Below are 9,566 nucleotides of genomic sequence, written 5' to 3' on the forward strand. Positions count from 1 at the left end.
TTTGCAAGTTTTAGGGCAGCGTTTGGATACAGGTTGGCTTCTGGTTCGATTAAGTTCATATTTACAAACTATCTTCCAGTGAAATTCATCTCCATTGATGCCTGATACATCTATGTGCTATATATTTTACTACTTTCAAAATATTACCTTTTCCCAACTTTGCTTCAAAATTTGATTCAGATGTATTATATCATGGATAAGGGCATTGCAACCCACTCCAGTATTCTTGTCTAGAGAATCCCATGGACAGAGGAGCTTGGCAGGCTACAGTCCATGGGGTTGCAAAGAGTTGGACATGACTGAGGCAGCTGAGCACATACCATATCATGTCCTGACTATACACAGAATCTTAGAATCAGGTCTGCTCTTATACGAAGAGACCTATTTTAAGGCCCACTGGATCTGACTTCTCACCTTATGCTTGAATCCTGTGTCATTCTGGCCTATTAGGTCATTTGAATATTATTTGTGTATACTAACCAAAAGTCATCATTATGATCTGATATTTCAACTGGACATAAAACCTAACAAACTTGCAAACTCTCTTTAAAATTAATTTTTTTCAAATGACATCATCATGAAGTTTCTCTTCGGTTAAACGAGAGAAAAACAAAAGAGTTTCTTTTCAGCTACCTGTCTTAATATGGTTTCCTGGTTTCAGCAGCTGTGCTAAAATGAAAAGTGTCCTGCTGCCAATATTTTCTCCCTGAAACTAACTGCTTTTGATGAGGATGTGAGCACTGATGTTTGAACCCGCACTGACCCCCATAAGTCAGGCAGGCTGGTCAACTTATTAGGTCCTGAGGGAAGTTTGGATTAGGGATAAGCAATACAGATAAACCAGAATACAAGTCTGTGTCCAGAGAGGAGCTAAAGTGATCATTTGCCAGCAGCCCTGTCCTAGAGCTCCCTGCCTGAAGGGTCACCTAAGAGACCTTAGAAATGGAACACATCAGTTCAAGGAAGAAGTACTTAGATGTTGGACATATGGATTATTTAGAACCACTTTGATTTCTTAGATTGACGTGCTGTTACAGAAGACAGACGTGAATGCAGATGAAAAGGCAGATGAAAGTGTCAAAATCAGAAACCCATTGCTCAGTGGGAGAGAAGAAAAAGACAGGGGGTGTTAGGATGCAGAAATATTGCTCACTCTCTTGCTCTCTATTTTCTCTCCAGTCCCAATGAAAGAAAGTACTTTGAAGAATCAAAAAGGGGATGATGCAACCATATTTAACATGTATCTGACTCTTTGGAATACTAACAAGGGAAGCTATAAATTACACAAAGTAGTTACTACATCAACTAACATTGAACAGTGTGTTTTAACATAATATATACATATTGGGCAGTTTTTATTAACTTGAGCAGTGCTGAGTACTGGGGTATAAAAATAAATACAGCCTGTTTCCTCTCTTGAAGGAGATAATGGTCTAGGGAGGGAAGAAACAGATGATTACACCATGGTGGGATACAGGAGAGAGTGGAACGTTTCCCAGGTGGCACGGTGGAGTCGGACACAACTTAGTGACTGAACAGCAGCAGCAGGATTAAGATACAGTGTTCTGCAAATCCAGAAGCTGACTTAGCTTGGATGGGATCTGAGAAGGGGGTTTATGGAAAATGTGATGTAAGGCTTCTTCCTCCAACTTAAAAAAAAACAAAAACTGTATTCTTTAAAACAATTTTAGATTCACAGGAAAAATGCAAGCATAGTACAGAGTTCTCACACCTCTTGTACCCAATATCCATGATTACTGACATCTTTCATTGTACGATGTGTGTGTGTGTGTGTGTGTGTGTGTGTGTGTGTGTGTGAGTATGTGTATCTAACCACTAAGTCATGTCTGAATCTTTGCAACTCCATGGACTGTAGCCCATCAGGCTCCTCTGTCCATGGGATTTCCCAGGCAAGAATACTGGAGTGGGTAGTCATTCCCATCTCCAGGGGATCTTCTCCACCCATGTATCCTGCAATACAGGCAGACTTTTTAACCACTGAGCCACTAGGGAAGCCCAAAATCTTACACTGGCATGGTGCGTTTGTTAAAATCAATGATCTAACACTGATGTATTATTATTAAGTAAAGTCCATAATTTATTAAGATTTTCATAGTTTTTCCAAACATCCTTTTGCTGTTCCAGGATCCCATCTAGAATATGAAACTGCATTTAGTTGTCATGTATCATTAAGCTACTCTTTTTTTTTCTTTTGAAAAACATTTGAGTTAATTTTTTATTATATTTTGAGAAATTTTATGTTTGTTTAAGCCAATTAAATAGAGTTTTCTTACCAATTAAATCCGTGAATATCATCTGAAGGTAGAGAACAGCATATCTATAATGTACATATAGAGACATATAGACAGACATAACTAAAGATCTCATAAAATTCATTTTAAAACTTCAGTCACAGATAGGGTACAATACAAAATTCACTAGTTTATAAATAACAGTTAGAATAAAATAAGTTTATTCACTCAGATGGCTAAAGTCTTTTATTATTTGTAAAGAACTGTTTTAAGATCTGTATTTGTCCTTTGCAAGCAATTTTAAAGGAGGCTGCAATTTAGATTTGGATAAGAGAGTTCTCCTAACAGTTTGTGTTTAGAAAGCTTTCTATTCCTCTTTTTTAAATTTCAGATTCTAGTGATTGAGTTAATCAAGACTCAGTCTCAGGGACTGCAGGCTCTATTTACATTTCAAAGACATGATAAGATTCATAACTTTAAGGGACAGAGGAAAAAAAATGTCCTAGGAGTTTTGGAGTACATTTATATATTATCATAAGTCTTAGGGTAATTATTATTTAAGCTTTTTTCTCTTAAGTATGGTACACTTTTGCACCAATATCCTGATTTTTATAATATCTACAAGCATTTGGGAGGAATAGGTGACATTTGGGGACTGGCAAAGATAAATGCTGTTGCTGCTAAGTCGCTTCAGTCTGACTTCAGTGTCCGATGCTTCAGTGTCCAACTCTATGCGACCCCATAGACGGCAGCCCACCAGGCTCCCCTGTCCCTGGGGTTCTCCAGGCAAGAACACTGGAGTGGGTTGCCATTTCCTTCTCTAATGCATGAAAGTGAAAAGTGAAAGTGAAGTCGCTCAGTAGTGTCCAACTCCTAGCGACCCCATGGACTGCAGCGCACCAGGCTCCTCCGTCCATGGGATTTTCCAGGCAAGAGTACTGGAGTAGGGTGCCATTGCCTTTATTGACTTATTTCATTGTATTTTTGGTTCTGTTCCTTAGGCTACTCTTACCTCTGAGTTTCTCAGACTTCTCATTTTTGATGACCTTGAAATTTTCTAGATTTATCGGTCACTTATAAAATGCCCCTCTATTGTGATTTGTTTAATGTTTTTTCTTATTATTAGACTGGTATTATAGATTTTTGAGAGAAGGACAAGAATTAAAATGTCATTTTTATCACATCATGTCAAAAGTCTTACAGTCAACATAATGTATCACTGTTAATGTTGACTTTGATCACCAGATCACCTGGCTAAGGTACTTTTTGTCTGGTTTCTCCCCTGTGAAGTGCACCCCCATAAAGTATACCCCAACCCTCAGTCCATTTCCATTATGTGCTCTTTGAAAGGAAGTTACTTTTCACAGCCTATGCTTAAGTGACATGAAATTATGTTCCCTTTCTTGATACAGTATCTATATCAATTATTTAAAATTTTTCTGCACAGGCAATTTATTTCTTCCATTTATTTAGCTATTCAATCATTTATTTATATCATGAATATTTTTGTGTACTTTGGGTTTTACTCTATTTTCTTTATTTTGTTCCTCAAATTTAATTGTTCCAGTCTTGGTCACTGGACACTGTTTCAGTTGGCTCCTATGTCACTTTAACATAATCTCATCATTGTGGAATATGTTCTTTTTTGAGTACTTTCTTATTTTCTAAAACTCCAAGATGCTCCAAGGCTCATTTGGTATATTTTCTGGCCACTCTTTTATCTTTCAAAAGATAAGTATAGTCAGTTCTTCTATAAAGCTTATTTTGACAATATGAATTTGTTTCAGCATGATTAATATATTGGGGAATAATTTGAGCATGACACCAATTGAGTACTTGCTTATTCATGAGAACCATTGAGGAAACATATAAATGTGCAGTCTACTAAAATGAGCTTCATAAAAATAACAAAATGAACAGGTACAAATACTTCAAACATCCAGTGAACTGAGGGTGTTAAAAGCCACATGTGGTGTCACAACTTTCCTTCTGATTTCACATAACCCTCCTTCTACCACTTCCCAATAATTCATAGGCTGCAGTTCTTTTGCTGCACTTCAACAAGCAAGTTTCAGGTCTTTTTCAAGATGAAGTGCCATATTTATTACAGCATTTGTATTTCTCTTACCCATTCAAGGTGTATAAAACTGTTTTTCTTAGGGTTCTATCTTATTTTTACATGTGTCACTAACAAGTTTTTGAGTGGCGTGCTCCTAACCTTATTTTGGTGGAGGTGAAATTTGGTGTTATTGTGCGCTTTTGGTCAGCATACTGATATCAGGAACATACATGTCATGGAATAGCAGAACAGACTATAGGAGTTATTGAATGAAAAGAGGAGAAGAAGTTTGGGGGCAGAGAAGGCATGCAGCTATGGAAAAAAAAATCTATATGGGTGGTACACTTTACCTCATTTTAAGTTGTTGGAGCATAAAAGGAGATGGTGAGTTGAGACCAGAAGAATAAATAGGAACAAAAACAAGTGAAATCATTTGTTATGATAAATTTGGACACTAATACTGTATCTGTTAGGATGTCCTCAAAAACTCATGAGCATTGCAGTGACATATACAAATTTGCATTTTATGTAGATTTCCCTGTTCAGGCCACTAGGAAGAGGATGGACTGGAAATGGGCAAGGATCTAGGTTAGTAGACCAGGAGGCTTTTGTCATATGATTAAGGCCCAGAATATGGCAGTAGTATCTGGAATGAACTGAAATAGAAAGACTAGTGGAATATTTGGGAGATACAGTAAGAGAGATGGGTAATTTTTGAACATAGTGGATGTGAGTGAAAGGCAGTTAGGGGTGGTAAGGAACAATAGAAATGTCCTAGATTTCATCACTGAACACAATGATGGATGGTCATAACACTAACTGCAATTGAGAACATAACAAGAGGGAAAATCTCACAGGGGTCTGGAGAAGAAGATGGGATTGGTGGATTGGAGTTAGTAAGTCTGGTATGCGACAACTTCAGACAAAAAACACTGTGTGACATGCACCTATGTAAGTTCATAGGTGCTTTTACTTATTATAAATTCTGAATATAGCCAGTATATTCCTAGGTTTGGAAAAGAATATTTAAGAAATAAGTGTGATGTCTTTGTTTTCCGTTTTGCTTTCTTTTCTCCTTCTCATCTTTTAAAAGTTAGCTAAAATTCACCTCTTCAGAGAGAGCTTCTTTGACTAAGTCCTCAGAAGCTGACACTAGGCCAAGGATATGCAAGCGATTATTTAGAAAATTATTTATAAAGGGAGTGAGAGAGTTGGAGCAGAGATGGACAGAAACCAGGCAAAGCTGTCATCTCAGGAAAAAGGTCCTAAGGAAGGTTGCTTCCCCCAGGGGAACTCAGGAGTGTAAATTGTATAATATCTCAGATTGTTTCATCCCAAGGCAAGAAGGCTGGCCTTTCATAATCCCCAACTTGACAGTTATTGGTTAACCATTCCCCTGGGATGAAAATTTGCAGACATTTTTGGCTGTAAACTGTGCTCAGGGCAAAGCAGTTCCAGAGCCAAGGACAGACCTCTAAACTGAGCTGCTGGTATGCTATTCACACACTGAAGGAGACCAAAGCCAGAAATAGAAAAGTAAAAATTGCATTGAAGGTGATCTGGGTAGAGCATAGACTCAGGGCTCAGCAAACTGGACTCTCAAACAAAACCCAGCTTGGTGCCTGTTGTTAACGTCATTGTGGTATAATTTATATGCTATAAGATTTGGTTGTTTAAACTGTACAATTTTTAGCAAATTTACAGAGTTGTGCAGCCATCACCATAATCTAATTTTAGAGCATTTTCATTACACCAGAAAGAGAGCTTGCGCCATTAGCTGTCACTCCTCATTGCCTCCTCATCTGCCCCCAGTCCAAGGCAACCACTAATTTATTTTGTGTCTCTATGGATTTGCTTATTCTGAACATTTTATATAAATTAGCTGGCATATTATGTGGTCTTTCATCCATGTTGCAGCATGTATAAGTATTCTATTCCTTTTTATGGCTGAATAATATTCCTTTGCATGAATATATCATATTTTGTTTATCTACTGCTGCTAAGTCACTTCAGTCATGTCCGACTCTGTATGACCCCATAGATGGCAGCCCACCAGGCTCCCCCATCCCTGGGATTCTCCAGGCAAGAACACTGGAGTGGGTTGCCATTTCCTTCTCCAATGCATGAAAGTGAAAAGTGAAAGTGAAGTTGCTCAGCTATTCACCAGTTAATGGGCATTTAGGTTATTTCCATTTTTTTTGGATGGAAATAATGATGTTATGAACAGTTGTGCTCAAATTTTTACATGGACATATGTGTTCTTTCTATTTTTATATAGTTGATATATATAATATATATATATTTGATATATATATTGATGTATAATTATGTATATATATGTATATATATATGTATATAATTTGAGATATAATTGATGTATAAGAGTGGATAAGTTTAAGATGTATAAAATGTTGATTGGATACACAAATATATTACAACATTATTATCACAATAGTTAGCCAACTTCCATCATATTACATAATTACCATTTCTTTACGTAGTAAGAATATTCAAGATTTACTCTCTTAGCAAATTTTAAGTATATAATACAGCATTATTAACATCATGCTGTAAATTGGATCCCCAGAACTTATTTGCTTTATAACGGACATTATAATCCAACTCCACATTTTCCCTACACCCAGTATTTGATAACTGCCATTCTGCTTGTTAGTTCTACAAGTTTGGCTTTTTAAAATTATGCATGTAAGTGATATCATACAGTTTTTCTCTTTCTCTGCCACATTTATTTCACTTAACATCATGCCCTCAGGGGTTTCCCTGATAGCTCAAACAGTAAAGAATCTGCCTGCAATGAAGGAGACCCAGGTTTGAGCCCTGGGTCGGGAAGATGCCCTGGAGAAGGAAATGGCAACCCACTCCAGTAATCTTGCCTGGAGATTTCCATGGACAGAGGAGCCTGGTGAGCTATAGTCCATGGGGTCATAAAGAGTCGGACACCACTGAGTGACTCACACAAAAACCTGCCCTCAGATGGCAGGATCTTCTTTTTGTTGTGGCTGAATAATATTCCATTGTATACATACACCACAACTTCTTTATCCATTCATCTATTGAAGGACATTTCATTTGTTGTTTTCATATCTTGGGTATTGTTAATAATGCTGCAGTGAATATGGGAGTACAGATATTTCTTTGAGATTTTGTTTTCACTTCCCTTGGATATATATCCAGAACTGGACTGCTAGATCATATAGCAGTTTTATTTAAAATGTTTGAGGAACCTCCATACTGTTTTCTATAGAAGTTGTGTGAATTTCATGGACAAATGCTTTTTATTTTTTTTTACCTTGGGTAGATACCTTGGAGTACTATTAATAATTCTATGTTCTACATTTTGAGGAACGCCAGACTAATTTTCATATTGGCTTCACAATTTTACATTCCCATCAGTAAGACATGAAGTTTCCAACTTCTCCATATCCTTGTCAGCACTTGTTATTGTCTGTCTTTTTAATTACAGCCATTCTAGTGAGTGTAAAGTGACATCTCATTGTGGTTTTGGTTTTTCTTTCCCTAATGACTAATGATGTGGAGCATCAGTTCATGTGCTTATTTGCCATTTGTATGTCTTCTTTGGAGAAATGTCTATCTAAATCCTTTGCCTACTTTTTAATTGGGTTATCTGCTTCATGTTTTTAAATAAAATTTTATTGTAACACAGCTGCACTCATTTGTATATTTCGCGTCTATGGCTGTTTCAGTACTACAATGGCAGAGCTGAATAGTTGCAGCAGGACCATACGGCCCGCGAAACTAAAATATTTGCTATCTGGCCCTTTATGGAAATAAGTCCCATCTCCCCTGTCCCCATCCCAGGAATGTGTGTGACAGTGCATAGAAGGTAAGGAGGGAGCTGCCCTTTTACCTCTTGCCCAGTGAAGGAGGTTTAATGGGACTACTTGGAACTGCTTTCCCAGAATTCACTAGGCCATGGGGTATGAGAGTGCTTCCTGATGTGCAAATGTGGGGTGAACTAATTCTCACTCAAGAAAGTCACCTACATGGGGTAGGTTGACTTCAACAGGAAGAGGGTAGAAAATAGCACCAGATTCCCAGAGGCTGAGGAAGGAGTCACCATCCTGGAACAGAGCTGCAACTACTAGGGTCAGAAACTGGGAGAGAGTAAATAGGGCACCCCCAATAGTCAGTCATCACTCTTTCCAAAGAGAATCAACTTCAGTCACCTCCCTAGCCCAGAAGGTGAGAAATCACTTACCTAGCCTTGTACAAACTCTCCCACCCAGTTCTTCTCCTCACCCATCCCCTCCATCCACACAGATAGGATGCAAATTACCACCAACTAGAGATGGTAAAATCAGTTGGTAAAGAATCCGCCTGCAATTCAGGAGACCCTGGTTCGATCCCTGGGTTGGAAAGATCCCCTGAAGAAGAGAAAGGCTACCCACTCCAGTATTCTTGCCTAGAGAATTCCATGGACTGTATAGTACATTGGGTTGCAAAAAGTTGGACACAACTGAGCAACTTTCACTTTCAGAGACAGTAAAGAATCCACCTGCAGTGCAGGATATCCAGGTTTGATCCCTGGGTCAGAAAGATCCCCTGGAGAAGGGAATGGCAACCCATTCCAGCATTCTTGTCTGGAGAATTCCATGGACAGAGGAGCCTGGCAGGCTAGACTCCACCAGGGGATGCAAAGAGACACCACTGAGAGACTAACACAAGCACCAGAGCTGGGAACAAAGTGAGTAGAGTGGGAAGCCCACCCTCCCCTCACCCACTTCATGTATTCAGGCAGCAGCCGGCCCCAGTGCAGAGACCATTATTTGCATTTGGAGATATTACTACATGATTCTGGACAAATTTTCTGAACTGAGGTAGTATTTGTGACTTGAAGGGATTCCAGGTTTCTCTATTACCTTAGTGAAAGGTGAAAGTCACTCAGTTGTGTCCGACTCTTTGCGACCCCATGGACTGTCCCTGGAATTCTCCAGGCCAGAATACTGGAGTGGGTAGCCTTTCCCTTCTCCAGGGGATCTTCCAAACCCAGGGATCGAACCCAGGTCTCCCACATTGCAGGTGGCTTCTTTACTAGCTGAGACACAGGGGAAGCCCAAGAACATTGGAGTGGGTAGCCTATCCCTTCTCCAGGGATCTTCCCGACCCAGGAATTGAACCAGGGTCTCCCTCATTACCTTAGACTGAACCTCAAAATCTAGAACTTGCCTGAGTTTCTTTTAGGGGCAGGGACTGACTACTCACATTGAGTAACG

Source organism: Bos taurus, chromosome 10 (assembly GCF_002263795.3).
Source record: "Bos taurus isolate L1 Dominette 01449 registration number 42190680 breed Hereford chromosome 10, ARS-UCD2.0, whole genome shotgun sequence".
NCBI lineage: Eukaryota > Metazoa > Chordata > Mammalia > Artiodactyla > Bovidae > Bos > Bos taurus.